Source organism: Hyla sarda, chromosome 6 (genome assembly GCF_029499605.1).
Source record: "Hyla sarda isolate aHylSar1 chromosome 6, aHylSar1.hap1, whole genome shotgun sequence".
NCBI lineage: Eukaryota > Metazoa > Chordata > Amphibia > Anura > Hylidae > Hyla > Hyla sarda.
The window spans coordinates 189027962-189049245 of NC_079194.1; the positions used below are offsets into that span (position 1 = coordinate 189027962).

The following is a 21284-nucleotide window of genomic DNA, read 5'->3' on the forward strand; positions in this document are numbered from 1 at the left end:
CATCTCTCAGATGTGTCACCAGTAAGTGAGATGCAGGAGGGGGGTTGGGGGGGTCACCTTTGATGGACACCACTCCTCATCTTCATAAGTCAGGAAAGAGGCTGTAAGACCCCTGCCTCTTGCAATTATTCACGTGATTTGGTTCTCCCTGGCCCCCTCTCCTTCCCTCCGTCAGCAGCTTGCTCTCACTCCCAGCCTCCCCCTCCCCTCTCCATGTCTCTCTCTTCTCTCTCTGTTGCATTCCTTGCCAGAAGCTCCGAGCTTCACTAGGTTCTCCTTGCTGGGCTGGAGTGTAAAGGACTTGAGGATGCTGTTGGGTCTCCACAACGTCTCCTTGTGACTGGGACCTTACAATTTCTTCTCTTGGGTGTCATCTGAAGAAAGCACCAAGGTAAGGACCTTCCACCCAGAAGGGATCTCTGTCTGTCTCCTTGTCTCTTTGCATCTGTGTCCTCTTGCGAGTTGAGGGTTCCGATGGCACCAGGGATATGGTGAAGCTGGCAGCTAGAGATGTGTCCACTCCTGGAGGAACTTATATGCCAGGTTGGGCAAGGAGCCACTGTTTGTCCACCAAGTCATTCCTTAGAGCTCCTTGAGAAGCTACAGTGGAGCTTTGGTACCTTCTCAATCCTAAGGAGAGATCTTATGGCTGCTATTGGGCATTTTGGTTCTGATCACAAATTTTGGCTGTGTTTTGTTTCACTGGTTTCTCCTAAATTTGATGTATTTTTGAGCACATCTTCACCCTCTGGGCTGTTTGGACCTCCTCATCCTTAAGGAGATAACTAAGTGGTGTAAGACGTGCAGAAGAGGACATAACTGGGGATATTGTGGAGTAGAAGAAAAAGCCCTTTTACCATATATCTGGCTCAGTTTTAATCAAGCATGTGCCAGGAGGCATTCCAGTGCATCTCTATGTTGGTACCCAAATGATCCCTCTATTCTCCTGGCATAGGGTTAACAGCAATGCCTAATTGCTACTTCCCCTCTGTCTCAAAAAAAGGGTTAACATTGCTCCCTGTGGGATATTTCTTTGAAAATAAACTCTGCCAACTGTTTTACCCTGCACTGAAAAAGGGTTAAATGGAGTTCTCTTTGCAGAGCACTCTTAACTCCTTGACTGCCAGAGGGTCTGTGGAGACCCCCTTAACATAGAGGAGGTTCATTTAATTTACTGGGGCTTGGGTATGTTGGGGGATATAGTTAAGCAGGGAGAGGCGTCTGCTGCATGCCACAGCCATTAGCTGGCACTGTTAACCCTTTCATTGACCAGCCTGATGTTGTAGGCCATGGTATCTTAAGTGTTAACCATTTAGTAGAAAATAGCCTGGAAAGAGCTTTCTTTGGTGAGACCCAAGAAGCATTGATTTTCTTTTGCATAGTACCCTAAATATTTAATTGAAAACACCTCCTGTGGCTCTTGCAGGATTCATCCTTAGGGTATTCTTATAACAAACTCTTTCCAGTAGGGAAGCTTGACCCTCGGAAGAGAACAGAATGCCAGGGAATTCAATGTATCTCTTCTGGCTGAGGTATGAGAAAGATGCAGGGACTACATAATCCATCTACATCTGAAGCCCCTCAGGGGTACAGCAGCGTCTTGCGGATTCAGTGTATGAGCCCCTCTGAATGCATTATATACAGTCTAGCACATACCATTAGGAGTAGATTGGCAGACCTGCATTGTGACCACAGAGCCTGCTTGCATAGTCTTTCATATGATCAAGGCTTAAACTGTTGTCGAAACTGCATCTCCCATGAAGAATAGAATTTTCTTTTGAATAATTTAATCATGGAACAGTTCAGCGAGAAAGAATAACAGACTGATGACAGAGAGGAACAGTCCTCCCAGCTGTACAATATCTCCCTATGTAATGTAGATAAAAGAGCCATATGATCCATAGGCACCCCTCCCCACCCCCACTTTCTTCCCCTATACATCCTGGTGTTCTCATGGCTCCTGTCCATAAAAAAAAACCTGGGTATTTAATTAAAGCGGCCAAGTCCTCAGCCACTATTATAAAGTGTGTCTCAAATCAATTCTTTTTTTCCGCCGAGGACATACAACATAAGTGGATGATTGTCAAGTGTCTGAATTTTTATGAGACGCGGATATTCAGGTTTTCATATTACCACCTCGCTTTGAGGCATCAGCAAAAAAAGGACTACTTGCAAATTTGTGACATCTTTTATGGCAAACTTAAAAATGGGTGTGTGGGCGTAAAACTGTGCAGAAATAGCAGAGCTGAGTTTGTCCAATGTACAACCTATTTTAGTAATGCCATGTGTTATATGGGGTCTTACTATTACTGAGAATAAGCCTACTGGATTCTTTTATCTTAAAATGTCACAATGTAGCCCCAGAGAGTTAAATGACTCATTCAGCTCTGCTGCATCTGCATCTTGCATTCAGAGTGGCTATGGATTGAACAAGGTTCTGCAGTTAGAAACAGACTTGGTTCCCTTTTGGGAAATAATCTCATTCTATCTTCATGCCTGTAGTATGATATGCTTGCATAGGCTGTAGCATTGTACAACCCATATAAAATGCCTGCACAGAACCCAAATTGCCTTTAGAATTTCAGGCTTTTCTGCTGAGAATTGCTAAGCATAGACTGAAGCATTCATGATTATGCGGAAGGAATTTTTATTAGCAAAAAAAGATCTAATGCTGCATACTCCATAAGAGATGGGTATACAATGTATTCATTTGTCTCTAACTTCAATGAAGAGGCTATTTGAATACGTTTAGTTTGCCAGTAACCCTAAAGTCTGCAGTTTACATGAATGAAAAAATAATAGAAATAATAGAAAAAAAAAAGTTGCTGACATCGCCTTGTATGTAAATTTGAGCTTTAATGGGTCAGAGATTCTTCTGGACTTTTAATAAAGAACACTAGAGATGTCCTGAAATGGCTGATAACATAAAATAATAGATGACATTCAACTGTACAGCCAGCTGGAGATAAGATAAACTTTAGGGCAGTGTCCCTTTAAAAAATAAAACAATAGGCTTATCGTAGGTTATCTGTCCATATAAGACATTATGGAGAGAGATATCATGCCGTGTATCCAGCCTCTGTAATGTCAAGACGTAATATTGTCTTGAAGAAAAAAAAAGAAGGACAGAGAGACTGTAGCTTAAGTGGGACCCCGCTGTTAGAAGCAGGCTCTGAATCTTCCTCCTTTAATAAGGATGTTTGAATTTATTTCCAACTTCCAGGCCTAAAACATTGCTGGCACATTAAATATAAATCACTTGCCCCTGTCGTGTTTTTGATCATTTTTTACACACTAGAATTTAGAGATATTTGAAAAAAGAAATAGTTAATGTAGGTCTATGTCTTCCAGACTGACACTGTAGTCTGGTTCATTTTTCTTCCATTGTTTTGCAAATAAGAAAATCTTATACGAGGCATTGACTTGTTCTCTTTGGTCAGATCATTAAAAATCGGAAAACTGGGTATAAAACAGTATGGCATCCATTAAAGTTTCCAAAGGGGGTTACTGCCTAGCTTTCCTTGAACCATGAAAAGCATATCAGTCCTTTATACTTGCAAAATGGGGACTAGGCAGATTTTTTTAGGGGTCTTCATGACATCTAATGCCTCCATAATGTTGTCCTATTTCCCAAAATTGACAACATTTTTATGACTGAATTTACCCACCTATCAATGAAAAATCTAGAGACATTTGTCATTTAGGAGTCTGGTAAAGTTGGGAGCTTATAGCCCTATCAATTGTTCCACTAAAACAAAACAAAAACAAAAACAAAAAAAAACTGAAAAACAAACTAATGAAAAAGTTTAAACTCTAAAAAGTTATATTTATGTATTTATGGCAAAGTGTACTTAAAGTATTTGTATAACGTGTCACTTTTGTTACTAAACTGCGGTTCAGTGTTCTCTTGGTGGAAAAGTAGGAAAACTTTTTTTTTCTTCTTTTTTTAACTTCTTTGTCTCAGCAGAAAACGAGCATCTGTATTTAATTACTGGGCTCCACCAATGAGGACGTAGTTTAGGCTTCCCCGCTGAACAATTACACATAGGCCGCTACACAGCCAATGACTAACTCTTTGGGCTGTATATACAATGTAGCCTGTGTTTATCTGGTACCAGACTTTTGGGTAAGGTGAAAGGCCAATGTGCTACAGGGAATATTGTTTCAATGTTATTTAATAAGTCTGTTCGGAAACAAAAACATTATTGATAGATTTATGTGGAATGTTCTATTATCTACCATTTTTTTTTTAGTTTCTGTTCATATGTAGCTTTTTTTCCCAGAGGGCTTTATACTGGCTGCATTGTATTTGGCATTATAATATGTATATGGGGGTCTAAGTGTAATATTTATATGGTCATTTTACCTAATGACTTCAATGTGGCAAAAGTATAATGTAAACATCCCGAAATAGTTAAAAACACTGTATTAGTGTATTCAATTGTTTTAATGTCAGGCTTTTTTCTTTTTAGTGAAACCCCCCTCCTTACTGTCAGCTCTTTGGCTCCTTTGTGTTTGGATGGAGATTGACTGGATGTTTGTCTTGATGTATATACATCTAGTTATGATTTACAGACCACAGCCGTGGTAAAAATAAAAAATATGAAAATGTCTGAGCAGATGTAAATGGAAAACCTAGGATGTTTTAATCATCGCTTGGCACTTTGTAACACGCCGTTTGTGATTTGCTGCGTTCGGGCTTCATTTCCTGACTGGTTCTTTCACATTGATACCTTCAATATGCCAGATACAATGTCTTTTTCATCTGGAAATACTTCAGACTGAGCAGTAAGACAAAATTCCTGCAAGGCATATTGTTTTCATGGCTGTCAGAGACCCTGGAAAAATGCACAAGCAACCCCAGGCTGGGGGGAAGTGTGAGGGGTGGTGTGAGTTTAAAAAGGGGGGCGGCGGGCGGGAAGGTTGGGGGTTTACAGCTACAGTATTCCAACATCTGGAAGTGATTCCCCCACAGGTCGTCTGGTGTTTTCATTCCTTTTCCATACGCACATCTTTTCACAATCTTCAGACGCTTTCATATGATCCCCTCATTCCAAGGCTAATGAAGGCCTCATGTTGTTTTGTGTGGAAAGTCTACAAACTTGTAGTATATCATTTGTATTTTTAGTATTTCAAAATAGTCCGGCAGCCAAATCTTTACTGCTTGATCATATAACCTGGGTGGACATAGGTGCACTATAACACCCATGTGTAGTTGTAGCTATACAGAGTTATGTTTATATATATTTTATTTCCTTAATACAGAAGCCATAATAAGGCCAACACTAAGCCATAACTCTCAGAATAAACTTTGCATTGTTCTGTGTGTAAAGGGAAACTCTACCTTAACTTACTTTCTGACATATTGTCAATACGTTTAATTAGATAACATTGGTGGGCAGAAGAGTAACTTGTAGCTTCGGGGCCCCAATGCAAAATCAGCAACAGGGCCCCATAGGCCAATTATTGTACTGCTCTCTTATGGGGCAGATGTGCTTTGGGGCCCCCTTAGGCACCATGGCCCTGGTGTGACTGCTACCTCTGCTACCCCTATAACTACGCCCCTGTTGGTGGATATATGTAAGGTAAGACTCCAACCCAACTCCGCCTGTCTGTAGATTTCCATCACCTGGACAAAGATTTATTTTTCTGCCCTGGTGTTATATCTAGATACCATGACAAAGGCAGAGTGACCTGTTGGTGTTCCCCCCTGGCATCAAGCATTGGGGGTATATGCCCAATCAGCCCTCTTAATTTAGAACACATGGCATAGTCCAGCCATTGCAAGAACTGCTGAGTGTTGTCACTTCTACTATTGGGCTCCAGGTGACTTAGAGCAGAGGTCCCCAACCCAGTCCTCAAGGCCACCTACAGTGCAGAATGAGATTTTTTTTCCTATTCTATTCCAGTGGAATAACTAAAAAAAAATGGTGGACCTTGAGGACTGGGTTGGGAACCACTGACTTAGAGGGGCTATAGTGAAATAGTTTTTCACTCCTGAAAAATAGGACCACAGTCTGAGGCATATCTGTAAATCAGTCTTTAGATATGTCTCTGGCAATGATAACACCTATAGTAAGGAAAACTTTAAATGTTGTCAATAGTAACCAATGTGGTGTCTGCCTAATTTTCCAACCTGCCTGTAAAGTTCAGTAGCCAATACTCTCATTGGTTTCTATTGAATTGGTCAGGATGAGTACTCAAAAAACTTTATGTGTAATAAACAATCTGACAATGTTACATAAAAAAAAAAAAAAAAAAAAAAAAGTCATCAGGTAAAAGCATTATTCCCCTTACAGAAGGTCCCTGTGTGACTTTTGTTATTTAGGACATTTTGAACGTATTTCCAGTTTACTTAATTTATTATAATTTTTTTTTAATCTTTAATCCAGAATGAACAGGACCAAATAAGTTTATACTATTTATGATTGTAAAAACTCTAGGGTATAGAATTGTAAAATTGTAAAATCAAACCTCGTGCAGAGGAACAGTGGTGGAGCAGTTGCTATTAGCAACCAATCAGATTGATTCTTTCATTTCTGAAAAGGTTTGGAGAAAATGAAAGCTGGAATCTGGTTGCTATGGGCAACAGCCTCACTGTTCCTTTGCCCAAGGTTTAATAGTCCCCCCCCCCCCATCATGTTTTAAGGAACTCTCCTTGGAAAACGGATACAGGGTGTGATGTCAAGTGCAGGACCTGAGGGGGCGGAGCATGACACCAATTCTTTTGTGTTCTTTGAAAGCCGATCCATGTGTAGCCCTGAACCAAGTGCATCATAGAACTACTAGAAAAGCATCTAAAGTAATATGCTATTTGTTATTTGTTCCTTTTTTTTCTCTATGCTCTTTTATGAGGTATGGGGTTATGAGATTTTTTCAGTTATCAGACTATATTTATGGCTAGAACTTTAGACGGGTTAGTCCATAGTGCGGTGTTTCCTATCCCGGGTGCCTCCAGCTGTTGCAAAAATACAACGCCCAGCATGCCTGGGCAGCCTTCGGCTGCCCAGGCATGCTGGGCGTTGTAGTTTTGCAACAACTGGAGGCACCCAAGTTGGGAAACACTGCCAACACTACCATTAAGGCAATGTGCCTTGTGCCTATCTAGTTATTGTGAAACTACAACTCCCAGCATGTCTGGACAACCTGCAGCTGTGATGTAAAATTCTAACCTCAGCTGGAAAGCTTGTGTTTCGTCTCCTAGGCTCAGTTTTCTGCAACTCTTTATCGCGTCGGTCCTATCCGTAGTGAGCGTGTTGTTGGTTTTCGCAGCTTTTATTGCCTTTGTAGCCTTTCTATATCTGTACTGTACACTATGTGGATGGTAATTAGAGCTGCAGGAGCGTATGAGGTGTTGAGCGCACAATTGGATTACAAGCAAAAGTAGATTAGGGTTTGGCAATCCGTGGCTCTCCAAGTATTATGGAAGTAACCCCCTCTGTGCTGGTAGAATGAAGGAAAAAAATACTGGTAGTTGTAGTTGTTGTTTTTTTTTATCCTTCCTTTATTGATGTTTGAGCTACAATAAAGTCTTGGGCATGTTAGCCATATTACATACAAGAACATGAGTTTGTTCCATAAAATGACCATCACTGGGATCAGATTGGCCAGAGTGAGGACTAGAGGATTCTTTGGTAACCTAGGTCTTGATCTGACAGTGTGCACTGAGGTCCACCAAAGAGTAACACCTTCCAAAGAAGCAGATTATGTACACTAAAGCCCCCTTATTGGTCATAGGTGGTATAAGTTTTTGGAGGTAACTAAATGGTAATCGATTAGACTTTGTTAAAGTGTTTTCAAATCAACTGGGGCCAGAAATTATACAGATTACTTATATGTAAAAATCTTAATCCTTCCAGTACTTATCAGCGACTGTATGCTTCAGAGGAAGTGGTGTAGTGCTTTCTAGTCTGACCACAGTGCTCTCTGCTGCCACCTCTGTCTGTGTCAGAAACAGTCCGAAGCAGAAGAGGTTTGTTATGGGAATTAGATCATTCTTTGGATAATGCCTGACATGGACAGAGGTGGCAGCAATGAGCACTGTGGTCAGACTGGAAAGAACTACACAGCTTCCTGTGCATACAGCAGCTGATAAGTGCTGGAAGAATTAACAAATCTGTATAACTTTCTGATTTAAAAATGTTTTTCCTCCAGAGTACTACTTTAATATGACCGGTGCATTATAACTGTAAAGGAAGACAGCGAATAATTGTAGTTTGCTGTGACTACTGCAAGTGGGACAAGCCAAAACACTAGGGGGCTGTTTTGTTGTTGTGGCAGTGACACATGCTGGTTGGTGGGCAGCAAGTAGTACTCAATGCATCTCTAGGGAATGGCTAGGGAACCTATCACAAAGAAAATGCAGTCAGTCTGTAGGCACCATGTTATAGAGATGAAGAAGATGAACAGAAATATCATGTGTTTTTGTATCTCTTTTATTGTTTCCTTTGCAATACGTTCAGTTGTTCTCTATACAAAAACATAGTCAATTATGGTGTGATCTATTTATTTTGTAATGTAAGTCAATGGGAAATGTATTTTGCTTCATAGCATACAGCAGCATAAATTTTTAGCATCTGTTAAAGGAAAACGGTCATCCTATTCACCCACACTAAACCCAATACACTACGTTATAGTGTGGGTTAACAGGAGACCAATGCGGGCTCTCTGACTAACATACGTACCTTCAGTCTGGCGCCTGGTCCCTCTGAAGGTCTGCATCTTTCTTCAGCGAATTGTGCACTGAGGCGGGCACGCCAGTGAATTTGAATATTCATGGGCGCTGGTCACCTGAGCGCTCAGTAGGCGTAAACGCTCATGTGACCAGTGCCACATGAATATGTACCTTCAATGCACAATTTGCCCAAAAAAGAAGCCGATCTTCAGAGGGATCGGGAGCCGGACTGAAGGTTCATATGTTAGTCAGAAAACCTGCAACAGTCTCCTGTTCACCCGCACTGTAACCCAGTGTTTTGGATTAAATGTGAGTGAACGGGATGACCGTTTTCCTTTAACATGTATGTGTTTAAAATGTTAAAAGGAAACATAAACACAGTGTAAACGCAGCCTAACTAGTGACTTCTCTGCTTCTTTTGGCTTAAGAGTCCAGTGGGTGGTTCTAACCAGTGACTGACTACAGGAAAGGCTACCAGTCACTGATACTAAACGTCCTTTGAACTTCTAAGTCTAGAATGATCAGAGGCTTAGATTAATATGTTACTAGTTATAGTAAATCGTCTTTCACAACATTATACAGTGAAACTTCTTTGAGAAGACCACCCAAATGGCTTTGAAAATTGGTCTTTTATGGGGTTAGTCTTCTCTGCAACATCTGTCATACAAAATCTGGTCTGGGTAAGAAGGTGGGCTTTTGGAGAGCTTTCACTGTATATCTGTCTGGTTGGCTCCACATGCTCTGCAACATGATTCATATGGATTGGACAAGTCCCCAATCTATCCCAATACTTGAGGTGCAGCTGAAATGTTTATCTCTACCATATATCACATAGACGTTAAAAAGTACCTGTCACCAAATAAACTTTTCTAAACTAACTCATGCTATGTTCCCTAATTACTCCTAACACCCCTCCTGCCCTTAAAAAAAATCTCTGAGCTTTAAAAAGCTGTGTATCATATTTTTATTGTTTCTCACATAGTGCAATCTCCCAGCAGGAGAAAGTGGGCGTTTCCCAGCAAGCATGACATTACTGAAGCCTGCTGGGGGACCACTTCCACCCTCACATGTTGCAGCGCTGTGATGAATAGAAGACCTCAGGCTCTATGCATGTTTCAGTGAGGCTCTATGCAGGCTCTATGCATCTTTCAGTGAGGCTTTATGCATGTTTCATTGAGGCTCCTTGCAGCTTTTAGTAAGGCTCTGTGCAGCATTCAGTGAGGGTCTGTGCAGCTGTCAATCATGTTCAGTGCAGAGAAAACCTTCCTGAGTTTGGTCTCCTGCCAGGCTGGGAGGAGACCAAACTCAATGTACTATATAATTGCAGCAGGAAACAGAACAGAGCCACCTAGTGGCGTTTTTTTCAATTACATTTTAAACTTATTTATGTTGATAATTTCAAAAGCAAATGAATGGGAAAGTGTCTGCTAATTACACAAGGAATACTATATTAAAAGTTTTATTTGGTGACAGATACTCTTTAATATACAGTGGTCCCTCAACATACGATGGTAATCCGTTCCAAATGGACCATCGTTTGTTGAGGGATCCGTGCAATGTAAAGTATAGGACAGTGGTCTACAACCTGCGGACCTCCAGATGTTGCAAAACTACAACACCCAGCATGCCCGGACAGCCAATGGATGTCCGGGCATGCTGGAAGTTGTAGTTTTTCAACATCTGGAGGTCCGCAGGTTGAAGACCACTGGTATAGGAAGTTGTACTCACCTGTCGCCGCTGCTCCGGACCGTCACCACTCGTCACCGCTGCCATGGATGTCGCCCTCCATCGCTGTCGCACACTGCTGTCCCTGTGGTGTCCCCGACGCTCCGGCACGGCCTCTGCTTCCCCGGCATCCTCGCTCTCCGTCGCCGCCATCACGTCGCTACCCACGCTGCTCCTATTGGATGACGGAACGACGTGCGCAGCAACGTGTTGACGACGATGGAGCGCTCCGACGATGCAGGGGATCCTGAAGAGAAAGCGCCGGAGGTCCGAGGACAGGTAAGTGATCCTCAGTGGACCACACGGGGCACCGTAAACGGCTATCCGGTGGCAGCTGAAGCAGTCTGCGCTGCCGGATAGCCGTTTATGTGATGGCCCCGACATACAAAAGCATCGTATGTTGATGCTGCCTTCAACATGCGATGGCCTCTGAGAGGCCATCGTATGTTGAAATGATCGTATGTCGGAGCGATCGTAGGTCGGGGGGTCACTATACAGTGATCACAAATGTGCCATAAATGGCTTCCTATGAATTCTATCAATCAGGCCTGTATAGCCTGTCTAGTCAGACAATGGTGGGAGTTGTAATTTAGGAATAGCTGAAGAGCCACAGGTTGGAGATGACTGTAGTGGTGCAGGTGCTTGAAGAGATATCCGCACTGCTTTGACCATCCACCTGAGCTGCATTCTTCTCAGAAGCCATTGATCAGAACAGAACGCCTTCAGACTGAATTTACAATGGGGTTATTGATCCCTATCTTGATCATAAGGATGCTTCACACAGCTACTGAGTGCAATACAGAATAAATGCTCGAAGCAGAAGAGATGGGGAAAAAATGCATTTGACTAATTGACATTTGGAATGCAGCAAAGGGAGGCTTATCAGATGTAGCAGAACCGAGTTTGTTGTTTGGCATTACTCATCATAAGGAAAACCTAATGCATGTGCTTAACTTTATTAATGTGCACAGTGCACTTTTCACAAATTCAGCTCTGCTTTATCTCTGTGTTTCACCAGTGACCTACTTATTGCTAATCTTTAGAAGAATGACCCTTCAACCTACATAGGAATAGATGATTGAGGGAGCACATATAGAGAAATGAACAATGATGCGGTCATTGGAGAAACATACAGATGTAGCTCATCTCTGCTGCACTGACAAATGTAGCAGAGTTACATTTGTCAGTGCAGTAGAGATGAGTTTACTCTTTGCCCAAACTTCAAAATTCTAAATCAATCTTTCCTTGTACACTAAACTCAGCTACATCTGTATGTTTCTCCAATGACCGCATCATTGTTCTAATCAATCTAAGCGACTCTTACAATCCACATAGGAATTGATGATGCTTTTATAAATCTCTATTAGTACTCCATTATGATCTTTTTAGTTGCAGTTTAATGAACCACACTATAATAAGAGGGTGGACTTCTGCTTCATACCCTAGGTCTGTATTTCCCAACCAGAGTGCCTCCAGATGTTTCAAAACTACAACTCCCAGCATGCCCGGACAGCCTTTGGCTGTCCGGGCATGCTGGGAGTTGTAGTTTTGAAACAGCTGGAGGCACCCTGGTTGGGAAACAATGCCCTAGGTTCAGCATGATCATCCTCAGTTGTCCCCAAGCGTAATCAGTCTATGAGGAATATCATTGAGATGCCCTCAAAGAATCCTAACAACATGGGGTTAGTGCCAAAAGTATATTATTTTAGGTTTATGAGATAAAGGAATAGATTTTTTAGGGTTCATATTTAAGGTGGTTTATTCATGGTGGGGGTGATGATTGATGATGATGAGAATAAAGCCGATCTGACCCTTCAAATACTTTTTCATAATTTATGGGAAGAGCTAAATTATTATTAGTTTTTAGTTAAATGAGCAATCTGGGTAAAATGGATGTATTGTGTTTTGTCTAGTGCATGGCCCGAGGGAACGGTGCCTGACACAAAGAGGCAAAGACAACCGAAAAGCAAATCTTTGTGTCCAGCTCTGCCCCTCAGGTCCAGCCTTAAGTGTAGCACTGTGTATAAGGTTTTTCTGTGAGTATTCCTGTAATGGCATCTGAGTGTTTTAGTTGTCCTGGATACAGAATGGACAAAGCAATTCTATGGACACTTCACAATAGATCATTCATAAGAAAAGATTATATATCAGGATAAGTAACATTATTTTTGCTGCTTCCAATTACTGACTATATAAGGGTGTGGAATTCCCGCAGAATTTCGTCAGTAGAATTCCGTGCAGTGAACAGTACCATCAGTGTGAATGGGTCTTCCGCGAGACTCATTCACACTGCTGGATTTCAGCGGCTGACAATTTGTTCCGCGCAAAGAAAGAAAATGTTCATTATTTGCGCGGAATTATGCGAGTACTGCATAGCTGTCAATGGTGATGGTGCAGTGCCCCGCGGTCCTACCACCGAAGTATTTTTGGCAGCAGCTACCTGACGGAATCGCCACTCACGGAGTGTGAACATACCTTAAAGGAATAGTCACCAGGAGAGATTCTTCTAAACTTAATCATATAAGAAGTTCCAAAAAAGTACATTAGAAGTATTGGGCAAAAATGGTGTCTAGTGTCTTGTCATATAATAGACCTCCCCACAGAGACGTAGCTTGTGGCTTCTGGGCCCCAATGTGAAATCTGCAACAGTGCCTCATATGCCAACTAAAATACTGGTCTCTTATGGGGCAGATGTGTTTCAGGGCCCCCTTAGGAACGAGAGCCCTGGAGAGTTAGCAGTGCTAACTCTATAGCTATGCCCCCTGCCTCCCCGTTGCCTCACAACATGTCTTTAAAAAACAGGTTTCTATCATACATTGTGAAGATGGCAACTATAACTGGAGCTGCTTATGGTTTTTAAACAAAGAACATGCAATTGCATTTAAAGGAGTAGTAGAGCGAAAAATAACGTATCCTCTATCCAAAGGATAGGGGATAAGTTATGGATCGTAGGGGTTTAAGTGCTGGGACCCCCCGCAATCTTCTAAATGGGGCCCCGGCAGTATGCCGGAATCGGCCATTCCGACCCCCGCAGGAAACCGTGGCCGACATCCCCCCTCCATGTATCTCTATGGGATACATGAAGGGGGTGTGTCGAACTGCGTTCCATGCCGGGGTCGGTACGTCCACTTCCAGCAGACTGCCGGGGCCCCATACAGGAGATCGTGGGGGGGGGGGGGGTCCAGCGCTCGGACCCCCCACAATCTATAACTTATGCGCTATCCTTTGGATAGGGGAAAAGTTATTTTTCACTGCAGAACTCCTTGAATTTACTGTACTTTCTGTATACTGGTATCCAAAGTAGTCTTATTCAGGTGCCTGAGCACTTGGTACCAGGGGAAAAACCCTTGTTTTTGGTTGAAACGGGTTATACAGATGAAGTAATAAGAGAACTATTTCATTTATAAATTGATGTTCCTACATTGTTTAGGGAATGATGAGTTGGGCCAGTTATAGTTGTCAGCCTATTGATGTTTGATGGATTTATGCAGGAAACATTAGGACAGGCTCCGATGCCAACAAAAACTTGGCTTACAGGTTGTGTCTATACATCACACAGGTGAGTGTAGTCTTTTTTTCATGTTGATTTGTAAGAAGTACATCCTGGCTCTTCCATCTTAGAACACGCTCTCTCCTTCTTTATTTTTGTCAAGTGCTTGTGCGCCTATTTTTCTACTTCTTCAGCATATTTAACAGCCTGGTTAACACGTTGGGGTGTTTAGAGGGTATAATTGCTCTTGCTAGCTCACTTTAATACTGATATTCTAATTCTGAGATGTTGGTCCTAATACCAGATTGTCTAATATAGGACTATTGTAAGGCAGATAGAAATAGTAGATAGATAGATAGACAATAAAGCGATAGATAGATAGATAGATAGATAGTAGAAGGAAGATCACATGCAGCGCTCTATATGGTGAACAAAAATTATTAGCTTTATTCCATCAGGAGAATGGATACAACATTTCGGTTGCCCTTGCAACCTTTTTTGAGCATGCTTGAAAAAGTTTGCAAGGGCAACCAAAATGTTGTATCCATTCACCTGATGGAATAAAGCTACTCATTTTTGTTCACCATATGGAGTGCTGCATGTGATTTTCCTTTTACTAACCTTCTGAGACCCTGACCTGGGTTCTCCACCTGAGGGCACCCTGCATATGTACTTTTGCTGTGTTGCTTCCTTTCACCAGAGAATTAATAGATAGATAGATCCATAGAGAACAGAACTATCGCAATAATTCACCCTGGTCACAGGCCTCCAGATATCAGCAAGTGTGAAAAAAGTAGCTTATTTATTTATTTTAACAATCCAGTGTTGCAACATGCAGCCATTTTCTAGGATAGATAGTAACTCCTTATATGTACATAGGAAATTGATGCATTTTTCACCCATGCTGATGCCTAATCTAATATATATACTATGTTAGCATTGTCCATATACTGTCTGCAGCAGTAAAGCCAACATTTATGGTAAATGTTTCCATAGACCCCCATTACTTGATAGAGGCCAAAAGAATAGTTTGTTGCCAGCAATAGTTTGTTGCCAGCAAGTTTGATTTACACCACCAAACATTGAACATCAACTAATGACCATCGCAAGGGTCTTCATCAATACTTAACATAGACCCCTTCATGGGTTGATACATGGTGTTCATCGTCTGATGCAAGTAAACTTTTTTTTTCTTAGTATAGGAATTTTAGCAACCTTTTATGAACGACTATGAACCATGCATTATCTGTGTTGGGAAATATCTTATAATTGGTCCTCTGTAAGGCTATGTTCACATAGCATAATTTCCAATTTCGCTTAAAGGACAACTGCAGCCATAATAACGTATCCCCTATCCACAGGATAGGGGATAACTGTTTGATAATGGGGGGTCCGACCGCTGGGACCCCCAGCGAACTCCCAAACCGGCCCCGGTATAGCCGCTCTGTGAGAGCGGCAAATGCGCGTAGCGTCGACCTCAGTGAGGTCAACGGTACACCCCCTGCCCATACAGCTCTATGGGAGAGGCGGGGAGGCACGAACGCTGCATCCCCGCCTCTCCCATAGAACTACATGGAGGAGGCATGTCGGTCGCAGCAAAGCCGAGGCCCCATGAAGGAGATCACGGGGGTCCCAGCGGTCAGACATCCTGCGATCAGGCACTTATGCCCTATCCCCAGGATTTGGGATAAGTTGTTATGGCTGCATATTTCCTTTAAGTTCTGTTCTGCAGAGCTTGCAGCAGAATTTTTCCTTGTAAAATCCAAGGGCGGATCTGCAATTGCTGATCCCCAACTTCAAATCAGCAGCGGATCTGGTATATAAACAAACCCTTATACAGTAAAAGAAAATAAATTACTACCTGGTATAGTTATTTTTTTTTTTTTTTAAAGCATAGTAGCCTATGCAACTTCTCACTGGCATCAGTGAGAGGTATTCCTTGATAAAATACATCATGGAATCTTCCCAGCACGTACTTTGATAAGACACCACAAGATGCAATGTGTCAGTGGGCCACATGTTCACTCCTACAGAATCTCTTGTCATTCACACGACTCTATGCGGTGTCTGATAGTGAAGGAAAATGTCTTGTCAATAATAAAAAATAATACACACATACAGTGCTATGTTTGTACTTATCGTCCCTATCTAGTTTTTCTTTTCTTTTTTTTTGCTCTCAAAATGTTTAGTGTACGAGTTTGCAGAATATCGCAAAGAAGCAAACAGTTCAGTGGAGGTGAAAGAGTTAAATGTGCACGGCTGAACATGGCTACTTCAATGAACATGAAGTAACTTAATAGCCGTCGATTATTCTTTTCGAACATAAGAGTAATCACTAGAGGGCAGTAATGTTCTTCCATAAATCTCGGCTAGTGGCCTCTGTGCATTTCAGGGCAGTATGAAAAGATGTTTTGTTACCTCCAGCGATATATAAAGTCTCTGGGGAGACAGAATTCAATCTAGCTGTGCTCCGGCCTAATGCTCAAGCAGTTTGTCAGGATTAACATCTTTCTAGTCAGTGGTTCTTCTTACCTGTAGCGTTATATTAGCACCTCGATGTGTGCGACAAAGTTTTGGGGAATTGTACAACTTTAGATTATCTGTGGAGTGGAGGTTACAAGAAAATGCTACCAGCGGCGGTGATGTCTAGAGATTTACCGTTTCTTTTCATTCATAGACGAGAATTAGAGATGAGAAGTGGAGTAAATGAAAAATCCCAAGAATAAACAGTAGAGCAGTTTGTGAAACACAATAAAACTTTGGGAAATGGATAAAGCATGTGACTTAAAGTATAGGTTCGCCTTATATGAACTAAAGAATAAGGAGCTATTTAAATAGCAATTCCCTTGTATAGTGAAGCTGCAGCAAATATTGACCCCACCACCACCACCAACGCTACCTTTCAGAGTTGTCAGTTCACTCTTTACAAGAGTCTATTCACACGTCAGAATTGCCGCTTGCCTCAGAATTTTGACTCAAATTAAAGCCCATAGACTTCTATGGGATTCTGCACTCCCATTCACACTTCTGAATTTCCGCTTGCGGAAGCAAGCGGAAATTCGGAAGTGTGAATGGGAGTGCCGAATCCCATAGAGGTCTATGAGCTTTAATTTGAGGCAAAATTCCGAAAACGGCAATAGACTCTAAGGCCATGTCCACTGCAGCAGCAGAGTTCCATTGATTTTAATGGGATTCTGCTGCAATGTGCACACGGCAGAATTTCCGCAGCAGATGTTTCTGGTCCGCAGAAGGAATAGACATGTTTATGAGACAACACATTTCTGAGTGGTCCTAGCGCCAGCATGTTCTGTGGAATGTCTGTACGGAAATTTTACATGCGGAAGTTCCAATGTGTGAACATAGTCTAAGCAGCTGTTTAGTGCATGTCAGCGCACATTACTGACATAAAACAGCTAAAATAAGCTAAAAGGGGGGGAGGGGAGGGGGAATCAAGAACATTTACAAATTCTCTAAGATACTATATTTAAAGGAGCAGACTTATAGTAAAAAAATGTATGCCCTTTCCACAGGGGAAACGTTTTAGATTGCTGGGGGGGGGGGGGGGGGGGGTTGACCGATGCGATCCCCGTGATCTCCTCTATGGGGCCCCGACTCTCCCTGGGAGCGCTGCGTCCCATATCGTCCCATATCTCTATGAGAGAGCAGAAGATAGAGGAATGGCTCTCCCATAGAGATATATGCTTCCTGCAGAGGTTGTGATGCACCACTCCCAGGAGAGCCAAAGCCCTGCACAGGAGATCCCGGAGGGGGGGGGGGGGGGGATCTCCTGTGCAATCTAAAACTTATCCCCAGGAAATCTCTCCTTTAAGGGGTGCTCAACTGCCAGCTATAATGTTAGAGGGACCCAGAAGGCAAGTGAAAATTAGGCATTACACCAGTATTTCCCAAACAGGTTGCCTCCAGCTGTTGCAAAGCTACAACTCCCAGCATGCTGGGAGTTGTATTTTGCAACAGCTAGAGGCACCCTGGTTGGGAAACACTGCATTACACAGTTCCACTGGAATCAATAGTTCTAATGTGGGTAAGGGCAGGAAATGTTAAACTTGCCCCTTAAAGGGGTTTCCAGGCAATTCTATGGTTGGGTCTCTATTATTTGTTTTGCGCTTCTGGGTTTGCAGGCATTTTATATTGATGGCCTGGACCCCTATACATCAGCTGGCTAGCAGCATATATACAATGAAGAGAGTACAAGCCCTGGTTCTGTTCATTGTGTAGTGGTGGCACTGAGTTACTGCAGCTTAGTAACCTGACATCACCTCTACACAATGAACAGAGGCATCTGCTTCCATGTGTATGGTGTATAAGTCAGGCAGGAGTATTGGGTGTCAGTACCTTGCTGATCAGACACTGATGGCCCCCTTATAGGAGTACTCCAGAAGGCAATTTTTTTAAACTGCCCTTGAAAAAAATTTCCACCAGCCACTCTTCCAGTGCCTCTGGTATTTGGCTCCCAGCCTCTGCTGCGGTCTTTGTTCTGCTTCTTGTGGTTGACTCATCACCCTGCGGTTTAGATAATTGTTGTGATATCCCATGTGATCTGCAGTGTGACGTATTGGGCCCGGGCTTCCATCTTCCTCCTGGTGCCAGGGATCAATAAGCCACACTGCCGCTCAGCCAATCACTGGCTGTGGGGGGACATTACTGTGGGTGGCTGAGCCCAGAGCCGGAATGGGAACAAATATAGGCTCGAGCATTTTAGACTGAGCAGCCCACTTTAGTCAGGGGTGTGGCTACATGAGGGCGGGACCAGAAAGGGGGAGGGACCAAATGGTAGTCATTGTTGGATATAGTGGGGTGTATAATGCCGGCGGTGGATGGTGGAACACACTTCAACAGCACAGCGTAGCGTGTATACACAGTGACTCCTCACGTAGAATAGTCAGTACAGCTCTGGAGTATAATACAGGATACAACTCAGGATAAGTACAGGATAAGTAATGTATGTACACATTGATTTCACCAGCAGAATAGTGAGTAGAGCTCTGGAGTATAATACAGGATATAACTCAGGACCAGTACAGGATAAGTAATGTAATGCATTTAGGTCATAATGGTGATTAGTTGCAGTTTTGCAGCAGCTGAAAAACCGCAGTAGTCGCATGGTCCGGCCTGTGAAGTGTTGTCAGTGTATAGCAGCAGTGTCCTGAGCTTTAACCTATTCTACAACAAAGATACATTTGACATAGATAAATATGTAATAGAGGAGGCAGACACAATTGTCATACCTCCAAATCTGAAACACTGGCCGGCAGCGGATGGTGGTACACACTTCAACAGCACAGCATAGCGTATATACACAGTGACTCCTCACGCAGAATAGTCAGTACAGCTCTGGAGTATAATACAGGATATAACTCAGGATTAGTACAGGATAAGTAATATAATGTATGTACACAGTGACTTCACCAGCAGAATAGTGAGTACAGCTCTGGAGCATAATACAGGATATAACTCTGGATCAGTACAGGATAAGTAATATAATGTATGTACACAGTGACTTCACCAGCAGAATAGTGAGTACAGCTCTGGAGTATAATACAGGATATAACTCAGGATAAGTAATGTAATGTATGTACACAGTGACCTGACTAAGATGGAGAGGGGAGAGGGATAATGGAAAAGGGGATCAGAGGGAGGGGGGATAATGGCACAAGGGGATTAACATGGAGGGGGGTGATTAATCCCCTTGTGCCATTATCCCCCCTCCCTCTGATCCCCTTTTCCATTATCCCTCTCTCCCCTCCTTCTAAATGCCTTGTGCTTTATTTCTCCCCATCCCCCCTACGCCACTGATCCCTTTTTCCATTATCCCTCTCTCCCCTCCTTCTAAATGCCTTGTGCTTTATTTCTCCCCATCCCCCCTACGCCATTATCCCTATCCTCCCTCCATCTTAATCATTAAGATGGAGGGGGAGAGGGATAATGGTGGAGGGGGAGTGAGGAGAAATAAAGCACAAGGCATTAAGAAGGAGGGGAGAGAGGGATAACGGAAAAGGGGATCAGAGGGAGGGGGATAATGGCACAAGGGGATTAATCACCGCCCCTCCATATTAATTCCCTTGTGCCATTATCCCCCCTTCCTCTGATCCCCTTTTCCATTATCCCTCTTCCCCTCCATCTTAATGCATTGTGCTTTATTTCTCCCCATCCCCCCACCACCATGATCCCTCTCCCCCCTCCATCTTAATGCCTCGTGCTCAACCCCCCCTTCATAGTCCTTACCTCCTCCATGCCTTGTGTTAACCCCCCCCCCATCTTAATGCCCTCCCTCCATCTATGCACTTATTTTTAACTTTAAAACTTTTTTTTACTTTACCAGGGTCCGGGCCTCCTATGGTCCTGTTGCCTGCTCCTTCATGCAACGCTCAGCGGGGCACCTCCGCACAACGTCAGGGGTGGTCACACGTCTCCCCCGGAATGACGCAGCTCACTTACAGTAGCAGCGGCCACAGCTCAAGCCGCACTACTGTACAGTGAGCTGTAGCGGGGATTAAGACACGTGCCTGTGCGGCACCTGACGCAACACGTGTCTCCACTGCTCTTAAAGCGGCACCGCCGGCCACTGTTCTGTGCGGCAGGCCGGCACACAAAGGGTCCTGACCCCGTCTGTCAGTGTGTTAGTACTGCCAGCCGTTACCCTCAAAGCAGCGGCCGTGGCTGGCTACTAGTTCTGCCACAGAGCTGCAGATTCAGGGCAGTTGGACAGCCCGGCCCACCGGGCAAGTGCCTGGTCTGCCGATGGCCAGTCTGGGCCTGATTGAGCTGCAGTGTGATGAGTCCGGGAGCAGGATACCAGAGAAACCAGGAGAGCTGCTGGAGGTAAATCTAGTTCTTTTTTTTTTTTTCTGCTAGTATTCTGGGTAGGTAAAAAAAGAAAAATATGCATCTTGGAATACTCCTTTAAGGTTAGGCTAACAGGAAGAGATGCTAGCATCAGCGTGTGTCCAGAAAGAGTCTGATGCTGAAATGACACAGCGTTGAAATGCTGGAATGCTACACCACAAGGTTGAAAGGTGGGTGAAAGATCAGTTTATAGTAAATACTGGTTTGATGCTAAGGGACTGAGTGCAGATGGTCCTCATATGATGTCTGGAAAACCTGCAATTGGCCAATGTATTTGTAAGGCCTGGGCTTGTCCATTGGTAATGTAAAGTCCATTGTGAGGGAGGCAAAGGGGCTGGAGACCAGTGTCATAGACAAGAAGACCGTGGATACATCTTAAACTAGGTCAACTAGACTGCTTTCGAGGAATCCATAGCTTATAGCTGCCAACATGATATGATCTAGAGATGAGACTGGGAGATGCAGAGTTAGATGCCATATCTAGCATCTAGATGGAGATTGGCTGCCCTGAGGCCTGAATAAGGCCTGGAT

The 21284-nt window shown here is 43.2% G+C and overlaps 1 protein-coding gene across 2 annotated transcripts in view; it reads left to right on the plus strand.

The window, feature by feature from the left end:
* Positions 1-203: 203 nt before the first annotated feature.
* Positions 204-21284, plus strand: part of CDH11 (cadherin 11) — a 159347-nt gene continuing 138266 nt past the window's right edge. The window contains exon 1 of one of the 2 annotated variants that reach the window (XM_056526104.1): positions 204-391. The gene's annotated coding sequence lies outside the window, so the exon portion shown is untranslated. Of the gene's footprint in view, positions 392-20795; positions 20924-21284 lie in introns of those variants that run through there. The other variant, XM_056526105.1, reaches the window with a different exon arrangement.